The sequence below is a fragment of the Carcharodon carcharias genome, chromosome 4, assembly GCF_017639515.1.
Source record: "Carcharodon carcharias isolate sCarCar2 chromosome 4, sCarCar2.pri, whole genome shotgun sequence".
Taxonomy (NCBI): Eukaryota; Metazoa; Chordata; class Chondrichthyes; order Lamniformes; family Lamnidae; genus Carcharodon; species Carcharodon carcharias.
The window spans coordinates 56,768,742-56,785,823 of NC_054470.1; positions in this window are offsets into that span (position 1 = coordinate 56,768,742).

Below are 17,082 nucleotides of genomic sequence, written 5' to 3' on the forward strand. Positions count from 1 at the left end.
CCCTCACTTGATTCCTCGCCCCCACTATTTAGTTTAAAGTCCTCTCTACCATCCAGGTTTTATGACTCACTAGAACACTGGTCCCAGCTTTTGATGTTGAATTTGTTTCGCAATGAAATGCATTCTTAAAATTGGTAATTAAGCACAGCTGTCCCCAACTGGGGATGGATTAGAGAGTCATCGTAAAAGTATATAAACCAGTTCACTCTGAGCGTCAGGGAGGAACTTGGGAGAGTCTGTGGCTTTACTTTGCTGTCTTGGAAAGAAACTTGTTTTAAGCTGCAGGCTAGGTTCAAACTCATTCTTCCTCAACATACAACTATTGGAATTAACACCAGCATGATTCAGGTGAAGACCATCCCATTGGTACAGCTCCCACTTTCCCCAGTACTGGTGCCAGTACCCCATGAATTGAAATCCATTTCTTCTGCATCAACCTTCGAGCTTGCATTTAACACTCTTAACTTATTTACCCCATGTCAACTTGCTTGTGGCTAGGTGATAATACAGAGATTATTAACTTTGAGGTTCTTCTTTTTAATGTAGCCCCCTGGCTGATCATACTCTCTCACCAGAACCTCTTTCCTAGTCCTACCTATGTTGTTGGCACCTTTTTTTTCATCCATTCATGGTTTGTGGGCATCGCTGGTTAGGCCAGCATTTATCGTCCATTCCTAATAAATGCTGGCCTAGCCAGTGATGCCCAAATCCCTTGAATGAATAAAAAAACTGCAACAATGGATCCTCCCCCTCCCACTGCAAATTCCCCTCCAGCCCAGAACAGATGTGAGGATTGAGGTGTGGTTGATATAGATTGTTGCTAGGCAAGAAAGTGGGAGGGGGAGTGTTGAATGGAGCAGATGTGTTGAGGCTAGTGGTACAGAAGATATTTTCACTGACATTGTCCGGACTCCAAGTCCTCAGAGCTAGACTGCTACTTTTGACTGCAGTGACTATCTGCTCCCACTACCTCTCGGTTTCTGTCTGGAGGGCCTCCTGAGCAAAAAGGACTTCAGAACCCAAGAACCTTGGGCCATGCACTTTAACCTGTTGCACCATTTCTATAGGTCCTTCCTGGTGTTCAACTCTTCTTGAGCCAGTTCCAGCCACTGCTGCAGCCAGAATGCAGCATGCCTTATGGCGGTGCAGACTAAAAGTAGCGCAGGCTAGCTTTAAGAGGTGCCAACCTTGCATTGCATGAACTCTGGCCTCCTGCTGAGTCATGAGGCCATTTAACAGTGTACTTTGTGCTGGGCTCTATGCCACAATCATTATGATTTGCCGGCAGCATGAAGTTTGTGTGCTGCCTGCGTCACCTTGAACAGGCACAGGATAATTGTGCCTGGGGCTAAATAATTTAGTCCCCTTTCAGTTTTATTTTTATTCATCCCATGAGATGTGGGCATTACTGGCTAGGCCAGCATTTATTGCCCATCCCTAATTGTTTAAAGGGCATTTAAAAGTCAATCACATAGCTGTAGTTCTGGAGTCACATATAGGCCAGGCCAGTTAAGGACAGCAGATTTCTTTCCCTAAAGGGCATTAGTGAACCAGATGGGTTTTTGTGACGATCAGCCATGGTTTCATGGTCATCATTAGACTTTTAATGGATTCAAATTTCACCATCTGCCATGGTGGAATTACCCTGTGTCTCTGGAATACCAGTCCAGTGATAACACCACTATGCCACTGCCTTCCCCATTTGCCAATGGATTCCATAATGCCAGTGCAAAATGGGTTCAAGAGTTAGATTGCACCTCATTTAAGTGAATGCAATTTCAGGCAGAAATTATATACGTAGAACCCTGATTCTTAGTAATAAAACCTACCAAATTAAAGGAAATAACTTGATATTCTAGAAATATTTTACAGATGTTCTCTAGATGACAATCGAATCAGGAAAGTCGCCAAAGTAATAGCCCACCAGAGACTTTCAGCCGAAGAAAAATGGGCTAGCCCTTCCGAGTTGCTTGCTGTGTATGCGATTTCATCTGGATAAGAGGGCTGATCATGATTTATGAGCCGAACTTCGAGGGACCTGGAAAGGAAATCTATCATTAGTATTGCAGTGAAGGTGACCATTGCATTTTAATTCCACCTTATTTCGCCTTCTCACACTCATGTTAGAAATAGTAAATCTGACAACAGTGATATATCTCACATGCCCCCCCCACCCCCAAATCCCTATAGTAAGAGGACCCCGGACCTGAATTTAATGCTTGGAGTGTGCGCAACGTTGGCAGGCCTGGAAGTCTGGAAGTGGATATAATAATCCACTCCCGGAAGAGATCGTGTTTTAAACGGGGTGGTGGGGGGTGGGGGTGGTGGTGCGCCGGTGGTGGGGGCCTGTCGAGTGCCGGGTCCAATGACAACTCAGTTGGGGATTCAAAAGCAGCAGAGGCAGCTCCCTGAAGGCTGCCAGGTGACACAGAGGGAGCTGTCAAGTTCGAGGAAGAAACATTTCTGTGGAACAGCAATGGCATCTGCACCTGCTGGGCATGCCAGGCAGGAGGGCAAGTCTGGTGGGCACTTGTACCCCCAGTTCTTGGATGAGTGCCTGGAATCCTTGTGGAGGAGGTCAGTGGGGGGGGCTGGAGGTGGGGGGGGGTGGGGGGTGGGGGGGGTTGGGGGGGAGGGAGTTGGGGGGGAAGGGGTGGGGGGGACGGGGTTGGGGAGGGGAGTGGGGGGAGGTGGGAGGGTTGGTTGGGGGGTGGGGGGGGTGTGGCGTGGGGAGGGAGGTGGGAGGGTTGGTTGGGGGGTGGGGGGTAGCGGAGATGGGGGTAGGGGAGTGTTGGTTGTGCGGGTGGGGGGCTAGCGGGTGTGGGGGTGGGGGGGGCACCAAGTCGTAGCACTCGCAAACATTCGTTTAAATCACCGTGAGCACAAAAGGGACTTTTCATGGGTGATTTTGCGTTCTGCCATTGTTTAAGTTGTTTACTGGTGTGACTGTTAACACCTTTTAATATGATGTTCATTATCTGTAAGTGCCGCGAGCAATATAATTATTGCTTTTGTGTTAATGGCCTGAGTATGTTTCACTTGTTTTATAGGTACAGGGCACGCAAGTATCTCATGCTGCACGTGAGGGGCTCTAAACTTTATTGCACAGGTACTGAGTGGATTTTGGGTTCAATGGAACGGGTCATTGTAAACATCCAGTAAGGAGGCGGCGCCCCTGGCATGAGGTGGAAGCAGCCGAGCTGAAGGTGAGTCGAATCAAGGCCTCCCTGGTGTCCCTGCCTCCCTAAAGGTTCTAGAGGTCTGCCTCCACGTCCTCACCCTATTCTTCCCAGGGTCCTCTTCTGGTCCATCACTGGAGTCATCATCTGTGGTCTTTGGAGCTGCCTCGAAATCTTCATCCTCCATTAGGTGCCCACTTGCCAGAGCCAGATTGTGGAGAGGGCAGCATGCAAGGACTATAAGAAACACCCGCTCTGGAGGGTATCGCAATGTTCCCCTTGAACAGCCCAGGCATCTGAATCTCATCTTCAGCAGACCAATGGTCCTATCACTGCCCTTGTGGAGACATGTCTCCTACTATACCCCTGCTCTGCTCCTGTCTTTGGGTATTGGAAAGGTGTCAGAAGTCATCTTTTCAAAGGATAGTCCTTGTCACCCAGCAGCCATCCATCCAGCCGAGCTGTAGCACTTGGCACCTGTGAGTGTCGGAGGATGTAAACGTCATGGGAGCTGTCTGGGTACCTTGCACAGACTTGCAGAATCTGCGTCTTGTGGTCATGGGGTGCATGTTCATGGGGTGAAAGCCGTTCCTGTTCATGAAGGTACCAGGCTCACCTGCTGGCGGCTTGATGGCCACATGAGTGCAGTCGAAGACACCTTGGATGCGGGGGAACCCAGCAATCTCAGTAAAGCCTCTGGTTCACTCAGCCTGGCTGGCTTCATTCATTCATCATAAATGTCATGACCCGCCTGAACAGAGCATCAGTAATCAGCTTGATGCCTAGTGGATTAGGTGACCTAGGTGCCAAGTGCTCCAGCTCACCTGGATGGATGGCTGCTGGGTGACAAGGACTATCCTTTGAAAAGATGGCTTCTGACACCTTTCCAATACCCAAGGACAGAAGCAGAGCAGGGGTATAGTAGGAGACATGTCTCCACAAGGGCAGTGATATGACCATTGGTCTGCTGAAGATGAGATTCAGATGCCTGGACAGCTGATTGGGACACTCCACACAGATCCGCCACTGACACCTGGAAAGAGCTGGAGGCATAGAAGTTGGGGGCCACTGTGACCTTTAGAGCCACTGGCATGGGGTGGCCACCCATACAGTTGGAGGTGATCTCTGGCCCAATCATCTGACATCTGGAAGTCACAGTCTCTCTGGAGAGTCAGTGCCTCCTTCGGCACTGCACCTCTGACATATTGAGGTAGCTGTATCGCTGCCTGTACACGCTGGCTGCAGAATATTGGCGTCTTCTGTGGCCCCTTCCACCTTGGATTCCCTGTTGGCCCTGCGCCCCCTGTGCCTGCACCTCTCCTACCACAGGTCATCCCCTTTGGATGCTGCCTGCAGACATCTGGCCCCCTCTCTCTTCTGCCTCCCTCTTCCTCCTCAGAGGAGGTCCCATCATTGGAGTGCATAATCCCCATTACCAGAAAAACAGAAGGCTGACTGGTGACCTGAAGGGGTCACACAGTATAATTCCTCCAGGTGCCATAGAGACACCAATGGTTCCTGAGATGCAGGCTGGCAATGCAAAGACTGATGCTCAAAACAGAGATAAAGTTGTCAAGTTTCATTTAGCAACAAGCAGCAAACTATCTCCTAAACTCCTCACTAATCACAATGGCAATGCTCTGGACCTATTTTATCCCGCCTTTTGATGACAATTTGATAAAAACGTGCTGCCCTCCTACCCATGTGATGAGTGCAAAATCGCACTGGCAGCGTAATATCATGGTCAATAGGCTTTTTGATGGCCTTAATTGGCCCTTTAATTGTTGGCGGGCACGACTCTGACTCCCAGAATCCAATATTGCACAAGTGCAATGATGTTGGGGCACACCCAGTGTCATTTCGCACAATTTCACATGCATTCGGGTCAGGCTCGCGCCCAACCTCAGAACGTGAAATTCAGGCCCAGGTTACCATTAAAGTTTCAGCAATGCAGTAAACATGCCACAGAATTCACCACTACCAACATACACATGATGAATCCTAGCTCTTCTAACTGAGATGAATCTTGAGGTCAAACGCAACCTTGACTAGTATTCAAATGTGTGTGTAAATCTTTCTGATATTTTGGTCATGCAGCTCCATAACTGTGCAGCAGCAAGCTTCATCTCAACCACTTTGCAGAGCACCAGTCATGGCATAATTGGACTTGAGCATAATCCATGGCCTCCCATTCTCTAAGTATCAGAAGCAAAATCTCTACAAGGGATAACAACAAAATACATAAAAAGATGAATGAAAATAAAAAAACGTGAAACACCACATCTGAAAAAGGGGCAGCGCCTGCCTTATTTTCCTGCTGATCACCAATCCTGGTGTTTATTTAGATTTTGCATTTTGTTTCTACTTCAAATGATTTAACACCACGGAGGTGATCCTCAACTTTATACAGCAGTCACTGGTCCTTTTGTTTCACAGAATAATTTGATCCTTTGTGAGTATTTTTTTGTGTAGGATTCTGTCTTGTGGAGGAAGCAGAGATGATGGTTTAACAGTACTGTTGTTGTAAGACTGTCAGAGCTCAGTGTTTTTGGGGGATCAGCATGTAATTTATGAACGTCACTGTAAACAGAGCAGTGATCCATTACACAATTGTGAGATGAGTAAACAGTGTACACTGTCACCAGTGTGGTAATTTTATTTTTAATAACAAGATGTATTTAGTACACTATTTATGACCTGATTATCACTGATGTGTGCTTTTGAGTTATAATGACTGTTAAAATCATTTGAAGTAGAAACAAAATGCAAAATCTAAATAAACACCAGGATTGGTGATCAGCAGGAAAATAAGGCAAGCGCTGCCTCTTTTTCAGACGTGGTGTTTCACTTTTTTTATTTTCATTCATCTTTTTATGTGTTTTGTTGTGATCCCTTGTAGAGTTTTTGCTTCTGACACTTAGAGAATGGGAGGCCATGGATTATGCTCAAGTCCAATTATGCCATGACTGGTGCTCTGCAAAGTGGTTGAGATGAAGCTTGCTGCTGCATAGTTATGGAGCTGCATGACCAAAATATCAGAAAGATTTACACACACATTTGAATACTAATCAATGTTGCGTTTGACCTCAAGATTCATCTCAGTTAGAAGAACTAGGATTCATCATCAGAGCTACTAAACAACAGGAAGCAACAGCTTTCTGTGGTTCAAACATTAGAAGGTTTATTTATGTGTGGCCTGAGGTGGACAAAGAAGTAAAGATAGCCAGGTGAAGAACTCTTGGGCCGGCATTTTGCGGCCCTGTTGGCGAGTCACTCTAAACTCTATTCCATTTGGCAGGAATGTAAAACCCCACTGGTGTAAAGTTCTGCCCTTGGAATATGATACTAAAACACCCGGTGCATGACTTAATGCTGAACTAGTAGCTGCAAGGGAAGAACCATGGAGGTGTTTCTCAACTTTGACTGAAAATTATGTCCGGCTGTTTGTGTCTCCTTGGGTTTCAATGGGACTGCTGAGGTGCCTCCTCCAGATTTTTAATTACTGTCCATTGGGTTTTTAATCCAGCTGTTGGTCAAATCCATTTGCTCATCATGGAGTACCATTAAATCTTGTTTAAATTGCAGAATGTTACAGCACAAGCCTGCAATAGTTTTTTTTCTCCATATGAGTCATTTAGCTTAATCCCACTCCTTCTTGCTCCCAATAGCTATTAATATTCCTCTTGTTTCAAGGAATTATCTGATTCCTTTTTAAAATAATATATGGGCTCTGCTTTAACAACTGTTTGAGGCAAAGGATTCCAAATTTTGAACAAATTCTGTAAAGTTTTTAATCTAACTTTTTGATGATTATATTGAAGTTGTGCCTATTGTTGCCTTATCACTACAATATTAGCTCTTTGTAATCTTGAAGACATAGGGATATAGGAACAGAAGTTGGTCATTTTGTCCCTTGAGTCTTTTCCATCATTCAATGAGATCATGACTAATCTATAACCTAACCCACATACCCACGTACATCCATTTGTCTTAATACCTTTAGATATTAAATACCTGTAGTAATCTGGTATGTAATATACCTTTTAAGATAAGTGCTGTAATGTAAGATCACATGATCTTAATACCCAATAACAGAGAGGCACAGGCTACCTCTGTGAGAGAGTCGTGAGTTAGACATTGAAGAGTGAAAACAGAGTTTTGCGTTGTGAGCACACAGGTGTAGCTGCTGAGTTTAGTTTGTAAATAAACAGCATATGTTTATTCTAACGACAATCTCCTGATGTTCTCTGTCTCTGTACCAACTCGGTCACCCCAAAACAAGTGTGCAACCCGGATCTTTTAGCCCCAACAAACCAAAGGGCACTGGATCCAACAAACTGGCGGTGAGAGTAAAAGCATGAAAAGCTGCAGAAAAAATGTGGTAAAAATGATGAAGGATGAAGCAAATCAGAAGAACTGAAATTGGGCTGTACCTCGCATGTGAAAGAAAATTTCCTCCTTGATCGTCGAAGTAATCACCTCACAGCATGCCACAATTTGGAAGAGTGGAGCCTTTCGACCTAATCTCAGACGACTGGTCTCACTATGTTGACCACTTTGTGTCCTTCTTTCAAGTGAACAGCATTGCAGGGGAGAAGAGGCGCGCGATCCTTCTGTCCATGTGTCGCAGACTTGAAAAGTTTTGATGATTTAGTGAACCTCGTAAAGAATCATCAGCCCAGGCCATCGGTGATGGTGCAGCAGCTTAAATTTGATTCAAGAATTCGAGCTGCAGGGGAGACAGTTGCTTGTTATATGGCAAGTCTGAAGCAATTAACTGAATATTGCGAGTTTGGTACATCTATCAATGATATGCTTAGAGATCATTTGGTGTGCGGTATAAATGAAAATGCAATTCAGAAGAGATTACTGGCTGAAACACATTTAGAGTTTCAGAAGGCATTGGAAATCGCTCTGGCAATAGAAGGTGCAGTGCGAGTCTCAGATGCCATATGAGGAGTGCAAAATGCGTTGTCCTCCACGCTGGGCCAGGAACCTCAACCAAAAAAAGCGCAAAAGTGTATAGCTTTACTCAGAAGCAGGAAGCAGCCACCGCTAGCAAACAAATTAAAAGGGATAATTTAGAAGCAAAAACATCGCATAATAGTAACAGAGATGGAAGCAGACAACTTTATAATGACCTACAGTTTAAAAAAGATCGAATGTTTCTTCTCTCATCAATATTGTGAATATTGAGATATTGTGAAGATAGAATCAGGCTGACTTGCAGACAAAAGCAAAAACCCAATGAGATAAACAGCATTGAAAAGCCTGAAATAATTGATCCTGATATAATTTAAAGGAAAAAGGATGTAGCAATGAGAGTGAATGAGAAGCCTATTGGAATGGAGGTGGATACCGGTACAGCAACTTCGGTGATCGGCGAGCATACTTTTAAATACCTGAATCATGGAGAACGTAAGCTGAGTTTAGAAGAAACTGATGACAAATCAAGAACTTACACAGGCCAAGACATAAAACTCAAGGGCGCAGGTAAAATCACAGTATGTTATGGAGCTCAGACAGTGAGATTACCCTTGATGTAGTAGCAGGTGAGGGAACTAGTCTCCTTGAAACTGGCTGAAAGAAATTAAATTGGAATGGACAGAAAGTTTCCAAATGAGAACTAATGGGTTTTCAGAGCTACTACAAAATGTGCCTCAGTTTTCAAAGAATAACTTGGAAAAATTGAGGGGCTACAAACAAAAATTCATGTAGATCCAGAGGCAACACCAAAGTTCACGAAGGCAAGATCAGTACCTTATGCAATGCGGGATAAGGTAGACACCGAACCGGACAGATTAGAAAAACTGAGAGTGATACAACCAGTACAATTTTCAGAGTGGGCAGTTCCAATTGTACCTGTTCTCAAACCTGACAAAAGTATTTGAATATGTAGGAAGCACAAATTAACAGTCAATAAAGTGGCAGAATTGGATAGACACCCCATACCTAAAATTGAAGATTTATATGCTAAATTGGCAGGTGGAACAGCTTACACAAAATTAGATTTGAGTCATGCCTACCAACAATTGGAATTAGAGGAGGCATCCCAGAAGTTTGTCATCATAAATACACAAGGGCCAATATACCAATACATCAGTTTACCTTTTGCCATATCTTCTGCTTGCGCTATATTCCAAAGAACCGTGGAAAGTTTACTACAGGGATTGCCCCATGTTGTAGTTTATTTGTATTCTTGTGACTGGACTCACTGAAAAGGAACATTTGATGAACTTGGAAGAAGTTGTGAAATGTTTTTCACAGGTGGGAATGAGATTGAAAGAGGAAAAGTGCATATTCCAAGCAAAAGAGATAATCTACCTAGGTGACAAGGTAGATTCACAAGGCCTACATCCAGTTGTAGAAAAAGTGAAATCCATTAAAGAAGCCCCAGCACCAAAGAATACACCCAAACTGAAATCATTCTTTGGGATGATCAATTACTATGGATGCTTCTTTCCTAATTTGTTGACAGAACTGGAACCATTGTATTACTTGCTCAAAAAAACCAAAGATGGTCATGGCAAACACCACAAGACAAAGCTTTCACAAAAGTGAAACAGTTGTTACAATCATCTGCACTTCTGGTACATTTGGACCCAAAAAAAGAGTTGATATTATCATGTGATGCATTACCCTATGGAGTGGGAGCAGTGCTTTCCCATCGAATGGATGATGCATCAAAATGACCTATAGCATATGTGTTGAGAACACTCAGTACTGCAGAGAAAAAGTACTCTCAAATTGAAAAAGAAGGCCTGGCAATCATTTTTGGTGTTAAGAAGTTTCATCAATATGTACAGGGCCGTCATTTTACTACCAGAACGAACCACAAGCCACTATTAGGACTATTTGGGGAAGACAAGGCTATACCCCCACAGCATCAGCAAGAATACAAAGATGGGCATTGATTTTGCAGTGTATGAATATACTTTAATTCATTGACCCAGAAGTCAAATTGCAAATGCAGATACACTTAGTCGTTTACTCTTGAAAATAAAAGATGAGGCTGTTCCAATTCCTCAGAAATTTGTTTTGTTATCGAACTCCCTGGACTCATCACTGATATGTGCAAGACAAATTAAAGATTAGACAAACCAAGACCCAATCTTATACGATGTGAGAAATAAAGTTCTTCATGGTTGGTCACAAAAACAATAATCTGATTAAATGAAATTGTATTTCCAGAGAAGATATAAGATAACCAGCCAAGAAGCTATTTTATTGTGGGGGGCTTGGGTGATTGTTCCTCCAAAAGGATGAAAGCCACTGTTACCCAAACTTCACAGTGTACATCCCAGAATTTCCAAAATGAAGGCAATAGCGCATAACTATGAGTGGGAGGGATGTAGTCATCTGATATGTAATATACATTTAAGACAAGTGTTGTATTATGATCATTTGATCTTACATTACAATGGCAGAGTGGCGCAGGCTATCTGTGAGAGAGTCTTAAGTTAGACACTGAAGAGTGAAGACAGAGTTTTGAGTTGAGAGCACACAAGTGTAGCTGCTGAGTTTAGTTTATGAATAAACAGCATGTGTTTATTCTAACAAGGATCTCCTGACGTTCTCTGTCTCTGTACCAACTCAGTCATCCTGAAACAAGTGTGCAACCTAGATTCTTTAGCCCCCCCAAAAAACAAAGGGCATTGGATCCAACATACCTTTAAAGCTTTGTTTTCAATTTTACAATTGATCTAGCATCAATTGTTGTTTGCAGAAGAGAGTTTGAAGCTTCTGCTATCCTTTGTGTACAGAAATGTTCCCTAATTTCACTCTTGAAACATCTAGCTCTAATTTTTAGACTATGCCCTCTAGTCCTAGATTTCTCCAATCAGCAGAAATAGTTTGTTTCTCTATCTAACCTATCTGCTGCCCTTAATAAATTGAAAACTTTCATCACATTGCCACTTAATCTTTTTAAATCCCAGGAAATACAACCTTAGTTTTTTTAATGTTCCCTCATAATTTAATCCTTGAAACCTTGGTAAATCTGTGCTGCACTCCTCCCAAGTCCAATACGTTTTACCGAAGATATGGTGCCCAGTACTCTAATTCAAGTGGATTCTAATCAGGTCTTCATCTAGCTGAAGCATAACTTCCATCCTCCTGCATAGGATAGGGGGTGATGGTAGCATGGTGGTATTGTCACTAGTGACTAAGGGTAATGCTCTAAGGGGACCTGGGTTCACAGCAGATGGTGAAGTTTGAGTTCAGAAAAGCGGGAGTTAAAAGTCTAATGATGACCATGAAAAAATTCTTGTAAAAAAACCACCTGATTCACTAATCTCCTTTGGGAAGGCAAACTGCTGTCCATACCTGGTCTGGCCTATATGTGACTCCAGACCCACAGCAATGTGGTTGACTCTGAAATGGCCTAGCAAGCCACTCAGTTCTCAAGGGCAATTAGAGATGGGCAATGAATGCTGGCTGAGCCAGTGATGCCCCCATTCCATGAACAAAAAAAAATAGATAGAAAGGCCAGCATTTCATTAGTCATTCTGATTATTTTCTGTAGGTGTTCATGACATTTTAGTGACCTATGTGCCTGGACCCCAAGGGCAGAATTTTGAGTTGGGTGGGCGGGAGAAGCCAGCGGACCCAGGAGCCGCTGGGAAACCGGCCGCCACCCGTGATCGGCCCCTGACCGCCATTTCATGGCCCACTCAGCGTGCGCCTGGCTCCTCACTAGTCGGGAAAGACCAAGTGGGGATGGGGGCCTGTTGGGCACAGGGTCCAATGACAATCCAATAGCCGGTTTAAAAACAACCCTGGCAGCCCCGAAAGGCTGCCGGTGAAGAAGACGCCTTTGGTGTAGTCAACAGGAAATTATGGCTCCTGGTATGGCTGCAGGCACCAGGTGGGAGGGCAGGTTGGGTGGGCATTCGGCTTCCCCACCCCCATTTCCTGATGAGTGCCTTGAGGTCCTCCTGGAGGAGGTGGCTGTCAGGAGGGACACTCTTGTTCCCAGGGATGGAAGGAGGAGGCCACCACATCTCACAAAAAGGGCTTGGGGGGAGGTGGCAGTGCTGGTCAGCAGCCATGATGTTGTGCTGCACACCTGGGTCTAGTGCCGCAAGAGGTCTAACTCAGGAAGGGTGAGTGCTATGTTGGTATGGATCAGTGTGTTGAGTTGTTAAGGTCTGGCCGTCCCGTTCCCCATACCCCCCCCGGCCCCCCCACACCCCCAACCCATCTCCGTGGAGCTCAGGGGTGTTAGAGTCTGAGTGCCAACTGTCAGTGATGCCGGAGCTGGCCAAGGGGGTAAGTCCTCGCTGCTTGGACTGAGTGCCTTGCAGCTCAAGGACCATGACTCGGATGCGCCCTGCAAGGTGTTCCTCAGCTGGGGTTGGCCTGGCTGCAATGGCGCTGCATGTAGTGAATGGACTAATTGATGCTCCTCTGCCCTTTCAGGAGAAGACGGCTCAGAACAACTTTGAAAGGTTGCAGTCCAATGGAGGTCCCCAAAACCTCATAATCCTCATGAGGTATGAGCAGGATGCCTTGGAGATGGAGAGCTGGTACGCACCACGGTCTACTGGCAGCGAAGTGAATGGGGTGTCAGACGAAGGTAAGAGTGTACTGCACAGAGGTGAGAGTTTCGGATGGTGCAAACATTCTTGTGTAGCCTCATCATTAATGGGAGCCTCAAAACTGGATTCCCCATTGATCATTGAAAAGCGCTGGCACCATGATGCAGATCTCCATTGTCTCATCAGGGTGCCTGACATGCACAGTGACAGTGATGACTGTGAGCATTAGCACTGCATTGACCCTCATGGTTGAGCGCACTGCCTCCTCCATTGAGGGAGTGGCACATCTCATTGAGAGATAGCTCCAGGAACAGAATCAAGTGTCCCTGGGGTTGCACTGATACCATTGCCAGTGAGGGGGAAGCATCACGATGTAGCACTCACAAACGTATGTTTAAGGCACCATGAGCACAATGGGTTGCACTCGGATCTGGAGGCCCTCACGCAGGCACTGACTTCAGGTGGTCCAGAGCAACCTCATGTTGGTGCATGAGTTGCCTGTTGTATCTGTGGGCTCCCCTCAGGATGCTCTGGCTGATGGCAGCAGCTCCTCCGCCCCTCTACCAGTGACCGTGGCATCTGATGAGGCTACAGCGACTGGGGAGATGCCAGCCATGTCACTGGCCGCTCCCTCCCAGGCGGGACCAGAACAGGCTCCGCCAAGGTCATGAAAGCCAACAGGATAGCACAGTCAGCAGGCTGCCTCCAATGCCATTGCCAGTGAGGGGGAAGCACCACGACATGGCACTCACAAATGTATGTTTAAGGCACCATGAGCACAATGGGGTCTGGTCACGGGTGATCTTCTGTTGTGCAATGTTTTGTTTTATGTGTACTGGTCTGGGGTTGAAGACCAGAGAAGGTTCTATTAATTTTTTTGGCCTGTCAAAATGAGATAAATTTTCTTTTGTCGTAATGGCCTGAGTATGCTTCACCTTTTTTATTTAATGTGGTACAGGGTACGCCAATATGTAATGTTGGATGTGGGTGGCTCTAAACTTTATTGCACAGGCGCTGACTGAACATTGGAGTCAAAGGAAAGGGTCATTTTAGATATCTGGTATGGAGGCAGCAGCCCTGGCATGAGGTGGTAATGCTTATTTGGCAGCCAAGCTGAAGGAGCTTGGATCAAGGCGCCCCTGGTGTCCCTGCCTCGCTGGAGGTTATTGAGGCCTGCCTCCATGCCTCAGCGTTCTCCTCACTGTGCTCCTCTTTGGACTCACTACTGGATTCATCATCTGTGGCCTGTGCAGCTGCGTCAGGATCCTCATTCTCCAGTGGGGCCCACTTGTCAATGCCAGATTGTGGAGAGTGCAGCATGCAACCACTATCAGTAACACTCGCTCTGGAAGGTATTGCAGCACTCTCCCTGAATGGTCCAGGCATTGGAAGCAAATCTTCAGGGGCAGGATTATCCACTTGTCGGGCGTCCGCAGTGAGCCGGCCTGGGAGTGGCCATGAAACGGCCCACTGCCCGTGATTGGGCCCCAACCGCGATTTCATACTGGCTGGCCAATTAACAGCCAGCCAACATGAAACGCACACTGAGAGCATCAGCGCTACTGGGTTGGGGGCAGGAGGAGCACTAACAATGAATTTGCACATGTGTGGGGGAGCACTGACTGAAAGCTTCCTGAAAGCTGCCTCAGGGAGCTGAAGATTTTTAAAATAAAAAATGAAGACTCAACAAATAATATAAACATGTCCCGGCATGTGACTCAGTCACATGAAGAAGGACATGTTAAAAATGAGTTTAACAATATTTTATTGTCTTTTTATTCACTGTAGGAAACATCATCCTGCCTGTGGATGAGGTTTTGCAAAAAATGCAAGGGCTGCCTGGCCTATTCGCTCACTCGCCAACCGTGAGGCTGGGCAGGCAGTGAAAAATTCTACTTAATTACCTGCTTAAGGACCTTAATAGGCCCCTTAATTGTTGGCTGTCGCACCCACTGACCAAAAGATCGTGCAAAGTCATCTCCTGCTATTTCACACTTGGGTGTGTCAGGTGCACGGATGCACGCCTGCACGCTGAGCTGAAAATACTGGCTTAGAAGACCTATGGTTCTCTCTATCACCGCCCTTGTGGAGTCATGGCCCCGGTTATACTGATGCTCTGCCTCTGTTCTTGGGTGGCATCTTAAGCCACTTTTTCAAGGGATATCCCTTGTCACCCAGCAGCCATCCATTCAGTTGGCTGGAGCATTAAAGAGCGTCGGCACCTGGGAGTGTCATGGTAGCTGCCAGGGTACCTTGCATAGACTTGTAGAATATGCATCCTATGGTCACACACTATCTGCATGTTCATGGTTCGAATCCCTTCCTGTTAACGAACGCACCCGGCTGACCCGCTGGCACCTTGATGGCCACATGTGTGCGGTGTTTGGTACCTTGCACGTGGGGGAACCCAGCAATCTCTGCAAAGCCTCTGGCTCGCTCAGCCTGACTGGCCTCATCTGTACGGAAATGAATGAAAGTCATTACCCGTCTGAACAGAGCATCGGTCACCAGCTTGATGCAACTGTGGACAGCTGATTGGGAGACGCCACATGGATCCCCCACTGATCCCTGGAAAAAACCGGATGCATAGAAGTTGAGAACCACTGGCTTGGGGTGTTCACCCACGCAGTTGGAGCTGACTTCAGGTCCAATCATCTGGCAAATGGAGGTCACTGCATCCCTTGAGAGGAGGAGCCTTCTTTGGCATTGCACCTCAGAAATAATGAGGTAGCTGCATTGCCTCCTGTAAACCCTGGCAGAAGGAAAGTGACATCATCTGCACATCCAAATGCCTTGGGTTTCCTGCTGGCCCTGTGCTGTGTGCCTGCACCTCTCCTCCACAGGTCACTCCCATGGAAACTGCATTGGGACACCTGGCCTCCTCTCCATTCTGCCCCTCTCTTACTCCTCAGAGGACGTGCCTCCGGCGGAGACCACAATTCCTATTACCAGGGTTACAGAAGGCTGTCTGATATCTGGAAGAGCCCACACAGTCTGAATCCTCCGGGATCTTTGGAGACACCAAGGAGACCTGAAATGAAGCCTGGAAATGCTAAGAATGAAGCCTTGAACAGAGATGAAGCTGCCAAGTACCAAAACGTCACCAGCAGCAGACTATCTATCAAACTCCTCACCACTCACACTGGCAATACTGCTGACCCTTTTTTATCTAGCCCATGAATAAGATTTTGCAAATTGACGGCAGGCCTCCTGCCTGTTTTGCCCCTGCGACAAACGCGAAGTCACTCAAGCAATGTAAAATTAGCGTTAGTTGTCTTCTTAAAGGCCTTAACTTCCCTCTTAATTAATGGTGGGCATAGCTCCGACTTCTGTTCACGCCTGCCAACCGAAATATTATCCGAGTGAACAATAACGTTGGGACCCTCACCCGATGTCATCATGCACTATTTTATGCTTGAAGGCTTGGGTACACGCCTGGCTGCTCAGTGAAAAATTCTGCCCCAAGTCTCTTAGTACCTCCACTGCTTTTAACTTTGCATCATTTAGAAAGCGACCTATTCTATTCATTTAAGGTCTAAAACGTGGCCTCACATTTGCCTACATTGAAATCTATTCCCACAATTTTGCCTAATCAAATAATCTGTCAATATCCCTTCGTAATCTTAAGTATCCAACTGCACTGCATAATGCCGCCTATCTTTATGTCATCGACAAATTTGAACATGTGGCTTTCTTATCCCATCAAAGTCATTAATAATTATAGTAAATAACTGAGGACCCTATACAGTTCCCTTCAGGATATCACTATCGCATTCTGTCAATTAGAGTATCTGCTCATTATCCCCATTCTGCTGTTCAGCCCATTTCCTAACCAGGTCAATAAGTTGCCTTTAATTCCATGAAATTCAACCTTAGTTAACAGTCTCTTTTGAGGGACTTTATCCAATGCCTTCTGGAAGTTCACATAAACAACATCCATACTTTAGTCACCTCTCAAAAAATTGAATCATGTTTATCAGGCGAGACCAACCCTTTATGATCCACACTGGCTCTCTCTGATCAGATGGAAAGTTTCAAGGTGTTCACTCATTTTATTCTTGATAATTGACTCTGCTAATTTCATGACAATGGATGTGCAGCTAATTGGGCTATAACTGCTTAGTTTTCCTCTTACCTTTCTTGAATAGTGAAGTGACATGCAATTTTCTAATCTAGATGAATGATTTTCGAGTTCAGAGAATTTGAAGTTAGTGCATCTTTCATGTTTCCAACCATTTCCTTTTAAAGCATTGGGATGCAAACCATCTGGGGGTTCTAGGAATTTATCACTTTTTAGTGCCATCATTTTCTTCACTACTATTATTTTGCTAATAATTTTGTTAAGTCCCTGTCTCTGATTTAGT